The 16,403-nt window shown below is 35.5% G+C and overlaps 1 protein-coding gene and 2 long non-coding RNA genes across 3 annotated transcripts in view; 1 reads left to right on the top strand and 2 right to left on the bottom strand.

Moving 5' to 3' along the window:
- Positions 1 to 16,403, top strand: part of LOC309607158 — a 681,872-nt gene that overhangs the window by 257,251 nt on the left and 408,218 nt on the right. The window lies entirely within an intron of this gene.
- LRRN1 (leucine rich repeat neuronal 1) overlaps positions 1 to 16,403 on the bottom strand; it is a 218,014-nt gene that overhangs the window by 96,853 nt on the left and 104,758 nt on the right. The window lies entirely within an intron of this gene.
- The window catches only part of LOC309607164, a 280,099-nt gene that overhangs the window by 2,440 nt on the left and 261,256 nt on the right, over positions 1 to 16,403 (bottom strand). The window contains exon 2 of the long non-coding RNA XR_014232293.1: positions 181 to 8,618. This is a non-coding gene — a long non-coding RNA (uncharacterized lncRNA). The remainder of the gene's footprint in view (positions 1 to 180; positions 8,619 to 16,403) is intronic.

A 16,403-nucleotide genomic window follows, 5' to 3' on the forward strand; every position in this document is an offset into this window, starting at 1 on the left:
AGAAAAGATTCATTCATTGAATGCAGACAGGTAGGTATGAATGAATGAATGAAAGATATAGGACATGTCTGAATTCCCATCTTTTGGAATCCTTTATTTACTTAATGTGCAATCTGGACATGTTCTTTAAACTTGCTGAAGCTTGGTTTTCTCCACTGTGAGTAGGGTTGTTTTGAGGACTTAATGAGGTCATGCATGTAAAGTAGTAAGCTCAGTGATTCAGGTCCATAGTATGTATTCAAGAAATTGTTAACCATTGTTGTTTTGGTTATTGTTATTATTATTGTTATGGTTAAAAAATAAAAGTCAACTAAATTTTGTTTTGATTATGGATAAGCATACGATACCACCTAGGGAATACTTTGGTGTAACGATGTTTGACCTGGGAATTTCTGATACAGCAGGATTGAGCCTTAGTCTTCTATTTGTGTAATTAATTCACTGGTCACTCTCAGTGCTGCAGGCTTCACACAGGTGGAAACAAAACATTAGGACCACTAGTAGGTCATTATGATCTTTCAGATCTCCATGAGTGGGTATAACTCGCTTATGGCTTTGATTTCAAAGGTTGATTTGGGTTGTTCAATTCTAATAATAATAGTCAAATACTTCCACTTGGAGGGCAATTGGTGTGAAAGAGCAAACATATCTGTGTACCTTTAAGTAGATGAAAGCGTACATATAATTTGACAAAAGTCACTTCATGGATAGAGTTGTAAGGTGATATTGGGCTAGAAGCAAGCATTTGAACACATAATAGACATGGAATTTATTCTGCCGGTATCTTAATCTTTCTGTGGATAAAGACTGAATGTTAGATGATATCCATAGAAGAAAAGAAACAATTATTAAAACAGAACTCTTTCCACCCAAATCTTTTCCTCTTGTAGTCTTATCCATCTGTGTAATCGGCTCAAGCCAGAAACATGACCCCTCTCTGTCTTCCCTTCATCTCACCCAGTCCAGAGGCTAAGATCTAAGATCTGTCTTCAAATATATATTCTGATCAGACAACTTCTCTATTTTTCTTTTATCATCCTAATCCAGACCTGGTCACCTCCAGCCTAAATTATTTTGATAGCTCCTAAGTGACACCTCCTACTTCCACTTTTGTCTTCATGCTGTCCCTTCTTTGCATAGCCACCTGCAAGTTCTTTAAAATCTTCTAGTGCCTCTCCATTATTCTTAGAATAGAATCCACATTTCCTCTCTTGGCTCACCTACTCTCTGACCTCATCTCCTACCACTCTCCTCCCTACTAAATGAGCTCCAAGCACAGTCACCCTATTTCTATACTTCTAGTGCACCAAACTCAAGCTTGTTTTTGCCAGACTGCTTTGATACTTGCTGTATCTTCTGTCTGAAATTCTCTACGTTTGGGTTATTCCCAAAGCACCCTCCTCCTTGTCATTAGGTCTCAGCTTGGAGAAGCTTTCCTTGACGATTCTTGACTATGGAAGCAAAACCAGCACCCCCTCTCCTAATCATTTTCTAGAACATCCTTCATAACTTTGAGCACTTACCATGCTGTGCAATTATTTTGGTCATTTATTTATCATTTGTTCTCTTTTTAAAGACACCAGAGCAGTGATCTTGTGTTTCTGTTTTATTCGCTACTGTAACCACAGCACCTAGAAGGCGTCTGGGTTATTTATTGAAGGTGCTCAATAAATATCAGTTGAATATTTCCAGGCATCTAACAAGGCAGAAATCATCACTACCTTCATGAAACATATGCTTCTTTAGTCAGTTACACTCACACTTTTGTGTGTGTGTGTGCGTGTGCGTGTGTGTGTGTGTGTGTGTGTGTGTGGCTGCATTGCGTCTTCATTGCTGCGCACGGGCTTTCTCATTGTGGAGCAAGCGGGGGCTACTCTTCATTGCGGTGCACGGGCTTCTCATCGTGGTGGCTTCTCTTGCTGTGGAGCATGGGCTCTAGGCTCGTGGGCTTCAGTAGTTGTGGCACACAGGCTCAGTAGTTGTGGCTCGCAGGCTCTAGAGCGCAGGCTCAGTAGTCACGGTGCACGGGCTTAGTTGCTCTGCGGCATGTGGGATCTTCCCGGACCAGGGCTCGAACCCGTGTCCCCTGCATTGGCAGGTGGATTCTTAACCACTGCACCACCAGGGAAGCCCTCACACATTTATTTTTTAAAAAACATCGTGACTTTTTAAATGTAATCAGTTTTGAGAATATATGAAAGTAACTTGGTATTCCTGGTACTTGAATTAAATTCACATTCCTATTTTCACTGATTGATCTTCCTTCCTGCTGATTTTAGTGATTGTTCTGCCGATAGGCTAAGCAATGTGTTAGAACAATATAAAGGCTGCCATATTTTATTGATGTTGGATATGTGGATGATACTTAATAGAAAATGAAAAACTCTATAGGTTTTCCACTTTTCAAAATTTGCTTTTAGTAAGTCAGAGATCAGAAAGATTTTTAAATAAATCTATTGAACTAATAATATGAGAACTGAAAAGCGAGCCAATACGTAGTTTTCTTCCTGGCTTTGAAATGGTCTTTCATTATTCACAAATAATCTTTCTGAACATTTGGATGTACTTCATGAAAATAGGTTTTGAAATAGTTCTCAAATATTCAGTTTGGGGGTCTTTCAGAAGTGAACAACAATTTTGGTCTCATCATTAATGTGTGCTCATTACAACAATTTAAAATGTATTTTTTGATTTTTTTAATTCTTGATAGTTCAATCTGAGGTACTTTTCACATGTTTAATAGTCTTATCTTGCCACAATTTGGTAGCAAAGTTAGAGCAATCATTTTTATAACTCATTGTTGCTTTAATATTTATTTTAAATTGCACAGGGATTTTTGTTAAGATTTGTTTAAAACATTGCCTGATTCTTTTGGGGGCATTTTGGTCAAGTCATTGAAATAAAATAATAAAAAAAAATACAATATTGAATGCATACTAGATGCCAAGAGCATTAATTCAAGTTCTCACATGCTAGCACTTTAAGGTAAATATTATTACTTATTAGCCTCATTCTTCAGAATAGAAAACAAATTCTCAGGCAGGTGAAATAACTTGTTCAAAGGTATATAACAGTATGGCAGAGTCAGCATTTAATGCAAGATCTAGGCAGTTCTGAAAGTTTTTGATGATCCCACAATACTAATGTCCCTTCTTTAGGGTTAGTGTCATCTTACATGTTCTTCATGACCATCTGAAATACTGGTGATGAAAACTAGAGAACACAGGAAGGGAATCCAATGCAAGACCATTAAGCTCAAAGATAAATTAATTGGAAAATTCCTAACTTGGGATACTTATTCCTAATTTGACATACGTGTGCAGCCATGGAATTTCATAGCAGAAGGGTACCTTAGAGATGACTTACCACTTCTAATCCAACTTCATTTTGCAGATAATAAGGTTGAGGCACTGATACCTTAGGTTCCCACTATGACAAAGAGATGACTGGGTTAGAACCAGGCTTTCTGTGTCTAAAAAGAAGATCTTTCAGCTACTGGAAGACCACATTTTTCTGTCATACCAATACTCTTGAATTACTCTTTGCTGCCTGTGATACCACTTTATGATAGTCAGGCATATAGCTAGATTCTTTGCAGCACTATCTCATTTAATTTCCATGACGGATTGTTGGGATGGATATTATAATTCCCATTTTACTGTGGTGAGCCCTGGAATTGCTAAATAACTTGAATGGCAAAATAGCTTACCCTGTCAATAGTTGAATTGGGAGTCCAGCCTAGGTCTATTTGACATCAAGCTGTAGTGGTCTCTAGGAGCAGTTTAGAGGTCTGATTAGAAATGGGAAGTGGGGGAGGGAACTTGAAGGTGCATGATTGAGGAAGATCACCAAGAATCCCAACAAACCCTTGATTTAGCACTGCCAGTGGCTCCTTATGCTGACACCAGATACCCAGGATTCTATCCTGTGCCTGATTTCAAGATCCTGTTCTTTTGATTGTTGCTGATTATAACTATTGTGAACATATTTTAGGCTATTTGCGGAAAGATGAGTAAATTAATTTTGAATCTGCAAGTGATCAAGTGTGTTATCAAGAAGGGAGCTGAAGAGCAAGCTCTACTACCCCTCTAAAAAGTAACCCACTTGAATGATATGTGGGAATATTTTCATTACTGTCTTTTATTAATTTTCCTTTTTTTTTTCTTGAAGTTCTGTTCTCAAATCTTAATTCTCTTAACAATAACTTTATGTGCCTGTCATGTTCTGTACCCATGGCTTCCTTGTATCCTCCATCCACAAATCAGTGGGCTTTGGGTGCTTCCAAGACTCCGCTTCTTTGGATCTTAGCCTGACCTGCCCTCTCTGTTATGTACAATGCTTCAAATCTCTGATTTTTTTTTTTTTTTGTGCCTCATCCTACCATATAAAAATGGCTGTTTAGAACAAACCATTTTAGCCTCCTCAAACTGTAATGTTAGCACATACTGAAAAAGGAGTCCGTAGTAGAACAAATGTAAAATCACTGTGGCTTCAGTTGATCAGAATCAATAAAGTAATGAACTTATAACAATGCCAGTGTTAAGAACTTTGGTGACTTGATAGGTAGATAGATAGATAGATAGACAGATAGATAGATAGATAGACAGATAGACAGTTGACTTAGTTTTCATTTAGTTAGTTCTGTTTCTATTGAAACTGACTTAACAGTTTGAATGGCACTAACAGAGTCCTCTACACTTGGACTTTTCTCAAGGATAGACATAAGATGCATATTTGTACTCCAGGTAGGAATGCTACCTTTAGAATTGGTGTTCAAGGACAGCTAATTGAGAAACTGCGTTACAAGTTCTGCTGGTTCTTTTGGAAATAAAGATTCCATTGATAAGAATGAGGATGATAATGGTGATGATGAAGATGGAGATGATAATGGTGGTGAAGATAATCATACTGGCACTGTGCCTGGGTCCTCTCAATTTCTTATATAATTCTTATAACAAATCAAAGCAATAAGTTCTGTTATTACCCTTATTATAAGATGAGGAAACCAAGACAGTTCAAGTTTACATTACTGTTCACTCTTGGTGTAGTGCATTCTATTGGTTTTAACAAATGCATAATGATATGTATCTATCATTGTGGTATCACGCAGAGTATTTTCACTGCCATCAAAATGTCCTGTGTTCCGTCTATTCACCCCTCCTCCAACATCAGCCTCTGGCAACCACTGATCTTTTTACTGTCTCTATAGTTTTTACTTTTTCTAGAATGTCATGTAGTTGGAATCATATAGTATGTAGCCTTTTCAGATTGGCTTTTTTCACTTAGTAGTATGCACTTTTGTTCTTCCATGTCTTTTCATGACCTGATAGCCCAATTCTTTTTCAGTGCTGTATAATATTCCACTGTCTCTGTGTACCACAGTTTCCTTAGCCATTCACTTATTGAAGGACATCTTTATTGCTTGCAAGTTTTGGCAATGATGAATAAAACTGCTATAACCATCCATGTGCAGGGTTTTGTGTGGATATGAGTTTTCAGCTCCTTTGGGTAAACACCAAGGTATGTGATTGCTGGATTGTATGGTAAGAGTATGTTTAGTTTTCTAAGAAACTGCCATACTGTCTTCCAAAGTGACTGTACCAGTTTGCGTTTCCACCAGCAGTGAATGAGAATTTCTGTTGTTCCACACCTTTGGCAGCATTCGATGTTGTCAGTGTTCTGGATGTTGGCCATACTAATAGGTGTGTGGTGGTATCTCAGTGTTGTTTTAATTTGCCTTTCCCTGATGGCAAATGATGTGGAACATCTTTTCATATGCTTATTAACCATCTGTACGTCTTATCTGGTGAAGTATCTTTTAAGGTCTTTGGCACACTTTTTAATTGGGTTGTTTATTATCTTGTTGCTGAGTTTTAATAGTTCCTTGTGTATTTTGGATAACAGTCCTTTATAAGATGTGTCTTTTGCAAATATTTTTTCCAAGTCTGTGGCTTCTCATTCTCTTGACAGTGTCTTTTGTAGAGAAGAGGTTTTAAACTTTAATGAAGTCCAGCTTATCAATTATTTCTTTCATGGATTGGGGCTTTGGTGTTGTATGTAAAAAGCCATGAATTCCAAGGAATTCATCTAGAATTCCTTTATACTGTAGTTGTGCACTTTATATTTAGGTTTGTGATCCATTTTCAGTTAATTTTTGTGAAGGATGTAAAGTCTGTGTCTATTTCTTTTCTACTTCTTTTTTTCTTTTTTTGCGTGTGATGTCCTACTGTCCTAGCACCATTTGCTGAAAAGACTATCTTTTCTCACTTACTCTACTTTTGCTCCTTTGTCAAATCAGTTGACTATATTTATGTGGATCGGTTTCTGGACTCTTTATTCCGCTCCACTGATCTACCTATGCATTCTTTTGACAGTATCACACTGTCTTGATTAGCATAGCTTTATAGTCAGCCATGAAGTTGGGTGGTGTCAGTCCTCTGGCTTTGTTCTTCTCTTTCAATAGTGTGTTAGCCATTCTGGGTCTTTTGTCTCTCCATTCAAACTTTAGACTCAATTTGTCAGTATCCACAAAATAAATTACTGGCATTTTGATAGGAATAGCATTGAATTTATAGATCAATTTGGGAAGAATGATATCTCGACAATATTGAGTCTTCCTACCCATGAACATGAACTGTCTGTCCATTTCCTTAGTTCTTCTTTAATTTCTTTATCAGAACTTTATAGTTTTCCTTATATAGATATTTTTCATATTTTGTTATATTTACACCTAAGTATTTCATCTTTGGAGGTGTTAAGGTAAGTGGTATTGTGTTTTAAATTTCAAATTACGCTTGTTCATTGTTGGTATTTAGGAAATGATTAACTTTTGTATATTAACCTTATATCCTGCAACCTTGCTGTAATTGGTTATTAGTTCCAGGAGTTTTTTAATTGATTATTTTGGATTTTCTACATAAACAATCATGTTATCTGCAAAAACAATTTTAATTCTTTCTTCCCAATCTGTATGCCTTTTATTTCCTTTTCTTGTCTTATTGAATTAGCTAGAACTTCCAGTATGGTGTTGAAAAGGAATGGTGACACGGGACATCCTTGGCTTGCACCTGATCTCAGTGGGAAAGCTTTGAATTCCTCACATGAAGTATGATGTTAGCTGTGGGTTTTTTGTAGATATTCTTTTATCAAGTTGAAGAAGTTCCCATCTATTACTAGTTTACTGAGAGTTTTTTTTTTAATCATAAGTGGGAGTTGGATTTTGTCAAATGCTTTTTCTGCATCTATTGATATGATCATGTGATTTTTCTTTTTAGCCTATTGAGATTATATTAATTGATTTCAAATGTTGAATCATTCTTGCGAAAACTTTCTCTTTTAGTCATTCTGCAGTAAAGTCCTAATGAGCTGTGTAAGTCAACCTGGTTGCCAGGAGACTCTGGTCTACCCCAAACAGAAAGAATTACTTTGTGCAATGTCTAAAAGACCATCACCCATGGATTAAAACGCTTTTGATGATGAAAGTTTAGAATCTCAGTACATAATACATTGATCTCTAGACATTGACCCTTTGGGTTATTTTCAACATAATTTACTTTGTTACATCTCTAGCCATAACTACTGAGAGTCATAAAAAATAGTTTGGATGAGAGCCTTACAATTATTTTCTCTACAGTCAATTAAACTAAGATATAAACATTATCGGAATTCCCTGCCTGTCCAGTGGTTAGGACTTGGCACTTTCACTGCTGGGGCCTGGGTTCAATCCCTGGTTGGGGAACTAAGATCCCACAAGCCATGGTGTGGTCAGAAAAAAAAAAAAAGGTATAAACATTATCATATACATTTCCTCCTGTTTCTGTCTATCTCTCTCTGATATCTATATCTATATCTATCTCTTAGTGTATTATATATGTAAAGTATAATATATATATATATATATATATATATATATATATATATATATATAGTATAATATATACTCAGTTTGCCAGGTTCTAATGTTTACAGACATGTTCCTTAGCTTAGGATTCTTCTCTTTTTGCTGATCACTATTTTATTTTTTGTCAGCATAACCCATAATTGTTCACTTCATGAGTTTTGAAACTAAAATACCTAGGTTAATATCCACAATTTGCAAGTGAAGTTTATGGAATGAATATTGAGTACAAACTTTTATCTTTGGCTTCAACTGCTTTCATATGCCTCTTTTCCTTTTGCTTTATCTTTATTTTATTTTGCTCTATTTTTGGCATTTTAAAAGTCACTTTAAAACCCTTTTAAAATAAACATGATATACATAAATGATAAAACATATTTACACTAGAATTCAGTATTTACATTTCACATTATTATTTATGAACTATTTAGAGATACATTTAATACTCAGCTTGAAAATAGTCACCTTCCCTGAGTAAGCAAAAAGAATGTTCATTGCACTTAATCTATTGTCTGTTTCTAGCCACAGGGGATTGTGAAATGGGGGGGGGAAACAGAATTGGTTTTTCATTTTAAAAATAAGTTGCATGTCCATGCCACTCTCTCACTTCATCCCAGCTTACCCTTACCCCTCCCCGTGTCCTCAAGTCCATTCTCTACGTCTGCGTCTTTATTCCTGTCCTGCTTCTAGGTTCTTCATAACCTTTTTTTAAAACATTTTTCTTTTATTTTTAGATTCCATATATATGTGTTAGCAGTTAGCATACGGTATTTGTTTTTCTCTTTCTGACTTAACTTCACTCTGTATGACAGACATGGACTTATTTTTACTACCAAACGTAAAATAGCTAGCTAGTGGGAAGCAGCCGCATAGCACGGGGAGATCCACTCAGTGCTTTGTGACCACCTAGAGGGGTGGGATAGGGAGGGTGGGAGGGAGACGAAGAGGGAGGAGATATGGGGATATATGTATATGTATAGCTGATTGACTGTGTTATAAAGCAGAAACTAACACACCTTTGTAAAGCAATTATACTCCAGTAAAGATGTTAAAAAAAAATAAGTTGCAGGGTTATAAACTGTGTGTTGTATTAATTTTTCTGAACCTGTTAACGGTCTACTTAAAATGTAATAATTTTTCATCTTTAAATACGTTGAAGAGTTAGATGCAATGTCCGAAAGCATTTATAAGAAAAAATTTCGGGTTTCCTTACAAATATAGTGGGCAGCAATGTATAAGTAGTAAGTGTATCATAATTTAGGCAGAAGAGCTAAAGGCTATTTTCTGTTTCAACTGGAAGTTATGAAGAGTTGGATTTTCCCTAAGGAGCTAATTATTTGCTGAGATCACTATGGTAGCAGATTTTATAAGAAGTTCAAGATCTCTGTAAATAGCCATAAAAAAACTGTAGATGTCATTTAAATGCAACACTGAAATCATATAAGCTAGTTTTAAAAAAATGGCTGAATGTATAAATGATTAGTTTAACTATAAAGAATTTTTAATTAAAAATTTTATAGTCCCTATGAGGTAATATTTGAAATTTTTTCGATTCTCTAATTCCTTGGCCTACTGTTAAAAAGATAATAACATTTTATAATTTTCCAATTGACGTATAAAGTTCATAGTCTTTCAGAAGATGACATCTTTATCCGCAAGATACTAAAAGTTGTAGTAATGGTCCTCCATAGTGCGAAGTATATTGACAAATTTTTAAAATACTATCTTTGGGAATATTCCATGGTATCCTATGTGTTTTCATGAGGTACTTATGTCCTTTACAGAGTATGTGTCCTGTTAGTGGACATTTCTGTTTCTTGCCCCTCAGACCAGCTTCCATTGTCTCTTCTGGTAAGAAAACCAGATTTCTGTGTGGGAGGGAACTACTCCTCCCTGCCAATCAGCCTGTATAGTTTGGATGGGCCTGAGTCCACCTTGTGACTCTAAAGGGCATGAAAATCCAGATTGGACCAAAGAGAAAACTCACATGCTATGTCAGGGATGGGGTGCATGACCCAAATCAGGTCATGATCAGGGAGCACCAGTCTTGGAACATTTTACTGGAACTTCTGGCAAGAGGTGCTTTCATTCCGCTAGGTTGCTAGGATGAGAGAATATAAGTGGGAAGCTTCTGTTTCTCATATTTGCCACGATATGGGTATGGATATGGATATGGATAGAGTCTTCCTGAGGATACAGATAGAGCCTTTCTGAGAATACTGAGGAAGCAGAGCCCTAAAATGGAAAAAGAGTATCCTGATGGTCTTTTTGATCCCCTAGATCTAGCTATGCCTATAGACAGATATACCCCTGGATTGACTAGCCACTTGAGCCACTATTTTACCTTATTTTTCTTAAACTAGTTTGAATGGTGGTGGTGTCTTTAACCAAAAAGGCTGGAAGGTTCAGACTGGATCTTCCATAGTCCACTATATTGTGGGTTATAGTAGGTGATTTAATAATAAGATATAGTTTTACTAAGGTCCACCCTATGCGTTTTTGTGAAGGGATCATTGAGGCAATTATCCTGACGAGTCAAGGAAAAATATCCTCAATTACTCATCTATTTCCCACTGAATTCTTTGCATGTTTAAAGTTTTAAATAGCCAAACAATCTATCACTGACTAATATTAATCTTGAGCAGACAAAAGAGGAAGAGCAGGAAGATAAAGCATAAAGAACACTAGGTGAAGTGTGGGAAAATAAATTATGCTGGACAGGATTAAATGGAAATATTAAAAAAGAATTAAGGGGAACTCTAATGGGCACCTAGCTTAAGACACCAAAGTCTGGGCCAGTAGACATTCCAAGCCTACTTCGGTAAGCTTTTAATTTCTCTCCATTCTCCTTAATATGGTTTTACATCTTGGTAATACCTTAATTTTTTTTAATCATCAGCATGACTTCCTACAGACCTTTTTGTTTTAAACCATTTTTACAGTATCCTGTGGTGATGAGGATTTAGTAATTTAGTTAGAGCTGGGATTGCCCCTATCTTTGCTGTGCAGGATTTGTATAATTTGGGGGTTATCTATAATTACGTCTTTTAAATATTATGGAAGGCACATAAGGAGTCTCGGTGATATCTTTGCTTGACCAAGAGAAGTTGGAACTATCTGGATTCATCTGGGAAAATTTTTCAGTTCTAACTGGATAGTGCTATAACAATGTGACTCTTCTACAAGACAAGATCATTAGATCTTTGAAAAGAAAGCTCCCCTCTTTGCCTCTCTTGATAATGGTCCCTCCTCTGCTTTTTATGGAATGTGGTTTGTGAAGGTTATAGTTGGGGGAAGGGCACAGAACTCGGAGTGGGTTGGAAAAGATGTTACTATGTGTAATGGAATTTAATATATATTGTATGGATTATAATATATACCATCTATCTATTATCTATACATTTATATACCTATAGTAAAAAGTATGTGTGTGTGTATTACATATTACTCCTTTGGGTAGGGTTTATGATGTGACCTTGTCTACCCATATACAGTAGTATGAAGAAAGTCTCTTAAGTACCTGACAGCTAGATATGCCTCTTTTCTTTTTTTTTTTTTTTTTTTTTTGTCTCCTGACCTCTTGGAGGTCAAAACTACTGAGCAGTGCCTGTTATTGGTAACAGGTTCTGTTCCTTGCTTTTTTACTATCTGGCTCTATGACCTTGGGCAAGGTACCTTATTTAATCTGGATATTTGCTACAAAGGTATTTTCAGTTAAATTTTTTTATTCTCTGAGAGTACTTTTAGGTCATTCTAATATTAACACCAGAAGTATTTGGGGCTGAAAAACATGGGTAGTCATATTATTTCAGTTTCTTCAGGTTTTTCTCTTGCTTAATTATCTAATGTTGCTCTTCATACCCTTGGGGAGCACAACATACTTCATTAACATAGACATTCTAACTGGATAATGAATCTATTATTCTGTCTGTTTATCAAGTAACATTCGAGTGGGTCATAGTGCCCTTCTGAGACATTTTGTTTACTTTTGATACAAGTTGTTCTTTATGTAACTCCCACCTTGAATTCTCTCACCTTGGTGATCTCCAAATTTGAACAATAACAGTTTCCTTTAATGTTGCCACTTATTATAGAGATAGACCAGTTCCTGACAATAACTTGTACAGCTTGATGACATGTTTGAAAAGAACATAGTCTTTCCTAGAAGAGTACCGTCTTCTGGATGATCATTGATTTTTTTCCCTCCCACCATTCTGTTTCTAACCAAGTATACTGCAGATTTCTTATCAATGGTATCAGAGATATATGGGAAACCCAGTATTTTTTCTGAGAATATTATTTGTGTTGTCTCTCTCCAAAAATGCAAGGGAGAAAAAGAGATTCTGTACCTTCACATAGTCTTTCAGACAGAGTAGAATACTAAAGAGTTGTAGCACAATTATATGTTCTAGCTATATCAACATTAATATTGATTAACAATCTTAAATTTCAAAAGAAGGAAGTGACACTTTCAAAGTTGATGTTACTGAACTAGCATCATAAATTAGTAATTACTATGACTTCAAGGTTATGAATAATACATATTTAAGGACAGTTGATGAACAGAATCTATCTGTGTATTTTATGCAACAGTTAACATTAGCTAGGATAATATAATAAATAAATAAACTACAAGTGAAAATCAATTCTTCCCATTCTTGGAACATTTTTAAGTGGGTGTCTTTGGGAGTCTCTCTTATTTAGTGTTTCAGTGACAAATTGAAAACAGTAGTGTCTAATTCAAAGCCACAAAGATCAGTTTGTAAGTAAGTTAACATAGATACCAATCTAGGCTAGTATTAGGGTTTTTTGTTGTTGTTGTTTGTTTGTTTTTTATACCAAAGGCTTGTGGTTCAAAAAGGAAATAGTCTTTGGCTCTTTTCATTTTTCTTCCTTATACTTGGGAAAGTTCCTTATATTTCTTCAGGTTTATAAGAGCTGACACCTATTTTCATGATTTTGTGCAACATGAAATAACAAGGAACTCAGAGGTGAATCTTTAAAAAAAGGAACTTATGATATATAGACATAAAAAGTATAAATGCATCTTTTGTAGTGCTGTTTGTTTATATTGTGAATATTGCTAATTTAATAAGTATTTTATTTTTTAGCTTGTGAATTCAGTACAATGTTTAAAATCATTTTCTATCTTTATGTGAATATCTGTGCATATGTGTTTTTCTGTAGGATCTGTCTATGGTAAACAAAATAATATGTATTCAAAAAGTTACATAAATATATTAAAAAGTGCAAATATTCATATAGCTCAATGAATTTCCATAAAGTGAACACACCCATTTCACCATCACCCAGATCAGAATAAAACTTTATCAGCACTCTTGAAACCCTCTTCATATACCCTTTCATACCCAGAATCAACAATTCTCCTGACGGCTATAATCATTAATCATTTTTTCCTGTTTTTTTTTTTTTTAAGTCTTTATTGAATTTGTTACAATGTTGCTTCTGTTTTATGTTTTGGTTTATTGGCCCCAAGGCATGTGGGATCCTAGCTCCCTGACCAGGGATGGAACCCTCACCCCATGCATTTGAAGGTAAAGTCCCAACCACTGGACTGCCAGGGAAGTCCCTTTTTCCTGTTTTTGACCTTTAAGTGAATGGAGTCATATCCAAGGTACTCTTTTGTGAATGGCTTTTTTCATTTATGTTATATTTGTGAAATTCATCTATATTGTCGCATGTGGTTGTAACTTGTTCATTCTCATTGTTGTGTAGTATTCCATTGCACAAATACACCACAATTTATTTATCTGTTTTATTGTTGATGGACATTTAGGGTGTTTAGCTACATAAATATTGTGCTATGCCCATCATCTACATGCCTTTTGGTGCACAAATATGTATGCATTTTTTTGGATAAATAAATACATAGCAATGAAATTATTGGGTCAAACTGTATGTGTGTGTTCAGTTTTTATAAATACTGCTGAACAATTTTCCAGATTTATACTTAACAACAATATGAAGATTGTAGTTGTTCCTCAACTTCATCAATTCTTGGCATTGTCAGTCTTTTAAGTATTGCCATTCTTGTAGTTACATAATAGTATTATATTTTATTGTGATTTAAATTTGCACTTCTTGGATACTAATAAAATTCAGCACCTTTTCAAACATTTATTGACCATGCAGATATATTCTTTTGGAAGGTTTTTATTCAAGTTTTGTGCTCATTTTCTTCTATTTTATCATTATCATTATTATTTTTGCAGTAGACCTTTTATATATGCTCTTTACAAATGTTACATACACTGCAAATAAAATTTCCTGCTCTGTGGCTTGCCTTATAAATATCTCTTTAATGAACAGAGGTGTTTAATTTTAATGTAGTCCAATTCATCAATCTTTTCCTTTATGGTTAGTGCTTCCTGTGTCCTGTTTAGAAAATCTTGGACTACTCCGAAGTCATGAAAACATTTTCCAATGATATATCCTAGATCTTTATTGCATTAGTTTTATATTTAGATCTACAATTAAATCAAGTGATTGCATATGTGTGAGACAGTTCCTTTTCTCTTTCATTGGTATATTTGCTTGTCCTTAGGTCAAAACATGCTATCTTAATTACTATAGTTTTTTGTAGGTCTTCATGTCTGGTAGTATAAGTCCTCCAGCTTTGTTCTTCTTCACGATATTCCTGGAGGGAGGATTGTAGGAAGATAGTAGAGTAGGAAGCATCAGGAATCTGTCTCCCAACCTAAACAATAATTATACTAGCTGAATCTGTCTGATGTAACTGTTTTGGAACTCTCGGGTGTACTGAAGTCTTGCATCCTCCAGGGTAAACTTAGATGGTAAATTGTGGCTAATTTTGGTCCATTTCAGCTCTTAGCACAGTAGTAGCTACACATCCTCCACCCTTAGCCATATAGCAGGCAGCTGTGCAAGTGTTCCTGGAGCAACATGCACACAGCTTTTGGGAGCCAGAGTGAGCAAAAAGCACACTGTCTTCCAAATATCGGGGATCTGTACTCTCATTGCTGATTGCTGCTTCTGATCACAGAGGTGCAGACAAACGGGTAGGTGGCCATTGTTGCTGTACCTCCGCTCATTGTTGCAAGCCCCTCCCTTTCTGGATGAAGTGACTTCCAGAGGATTTCAAGGGCCCTTCCTCCCCTCCCCCTTTCATTTTTCTCTTTTTCCTCTTTTGGGAGCCAGATGCTAAATATTGGGACATTCAAAAGGAACCACATAGAAAGGGAAAAGTAGAAAGTGATCCCACATGCCCAGGGGAAGGTGCACATTCATAAAAGATCTGAGAAGACCTCAAGTTTACACTTCAGGCTGATACTTGGCATATAGAAAGCCTACAGCACTAAAACACACACAAGCACAAAGAAAAAAAAAAAAACCAGCAAAACTTGGGGATGGGTGAGAATCTAATTTCCAGAGGTATCACATCATTAAATTCAGATGTCCAGTTTTCAAAAAAAAATCACAAGACATACAAAGATTCAAGAAATTATGGCCCATTCAAAGGCAAATAAAAAACCAACAGAAACTGTCCTTGAAAAATATATTCCTGGGTATTCTTGGCCTTTTGAATTTCTATATAAAATTTACAAGCAGCTTATCAACTTATGTTTTAAAAATACTTGCTGAGATTTTGATTGGGATTACATTGAGTCTATAGACTAATTTATAGAAAATATTTTTATAATATTAAGGCTTTAGTCCATGAACATTGTATAGTTTCCATTTAATTAGATTTTCTGAATTTATCTCAATTATTTTTAATAGGATTTATTTTTAGAGCACATTTAGATTATTAGCAAAATTGAGTAGAAAGTACAGAGAGTTCTCATACATTCCCTGCTCCCTCACACTCCAAACCTCCCCCACTATCATCATCTCTAACCAGAGTGGTACATTTTTTACAACTGATGAATCTACATTGACACCCAAAGTTCATAGTTTACATTAGGGTTCACTCTTGGTCTTTGACATTCTGTGGATATTAACAAATGTACAATACATATGTTCCATTATCATATCATGCAGAAAAGTTTCGCTGCCATAAAAATCCTCTGTGTTCTGCCCCTTCATCCCAACCTCCCTTCTAAACCTTGACAACCACTGATCTTCTTACTGTCTCCATAGTTTTGCCATTTCAAGAATATCATATAGTTAGAGTCTTACAGAGAGCAGTCTTTTCACATTGGCTTCTTTTACTTGATAATATGCATTTACATTTCCTCCATATCTTTTCATAGCTTGATAGCTCAGTTCTTTTTAGCACTGAATAACAGTCCATGTTTGGATGAACTCTAGTTAATTTATCCATTAATCTATTGAAGGGCATCATGGTTGCTTCCAAGTTTTGACATTTATGAATAAAGCTGCTATGAACGTCCACATGCAGGATTTGTGTGGACATAAGTTCTCAACTCATTTGAGTAAATACCAAGGATCATGATTGCCAGATTATACGATAAGAGTATGTTTAGTTTTATAAAAAAAACTTTCAAACTGTCTCCCAAAGTGT

Source organism: Balaenoptera borealis, assembly GCF_965194805.1.
Source record: "Balaenoptera borealis genome assembly, chromosome: 12".
Classification (NCBI taxonomy): Eukaryota; Metazoa; Chordata; class Mammalia; order Artiodactyla; family Balaenopteridae; genus Balaenoptera; species Balaenoptera borealis.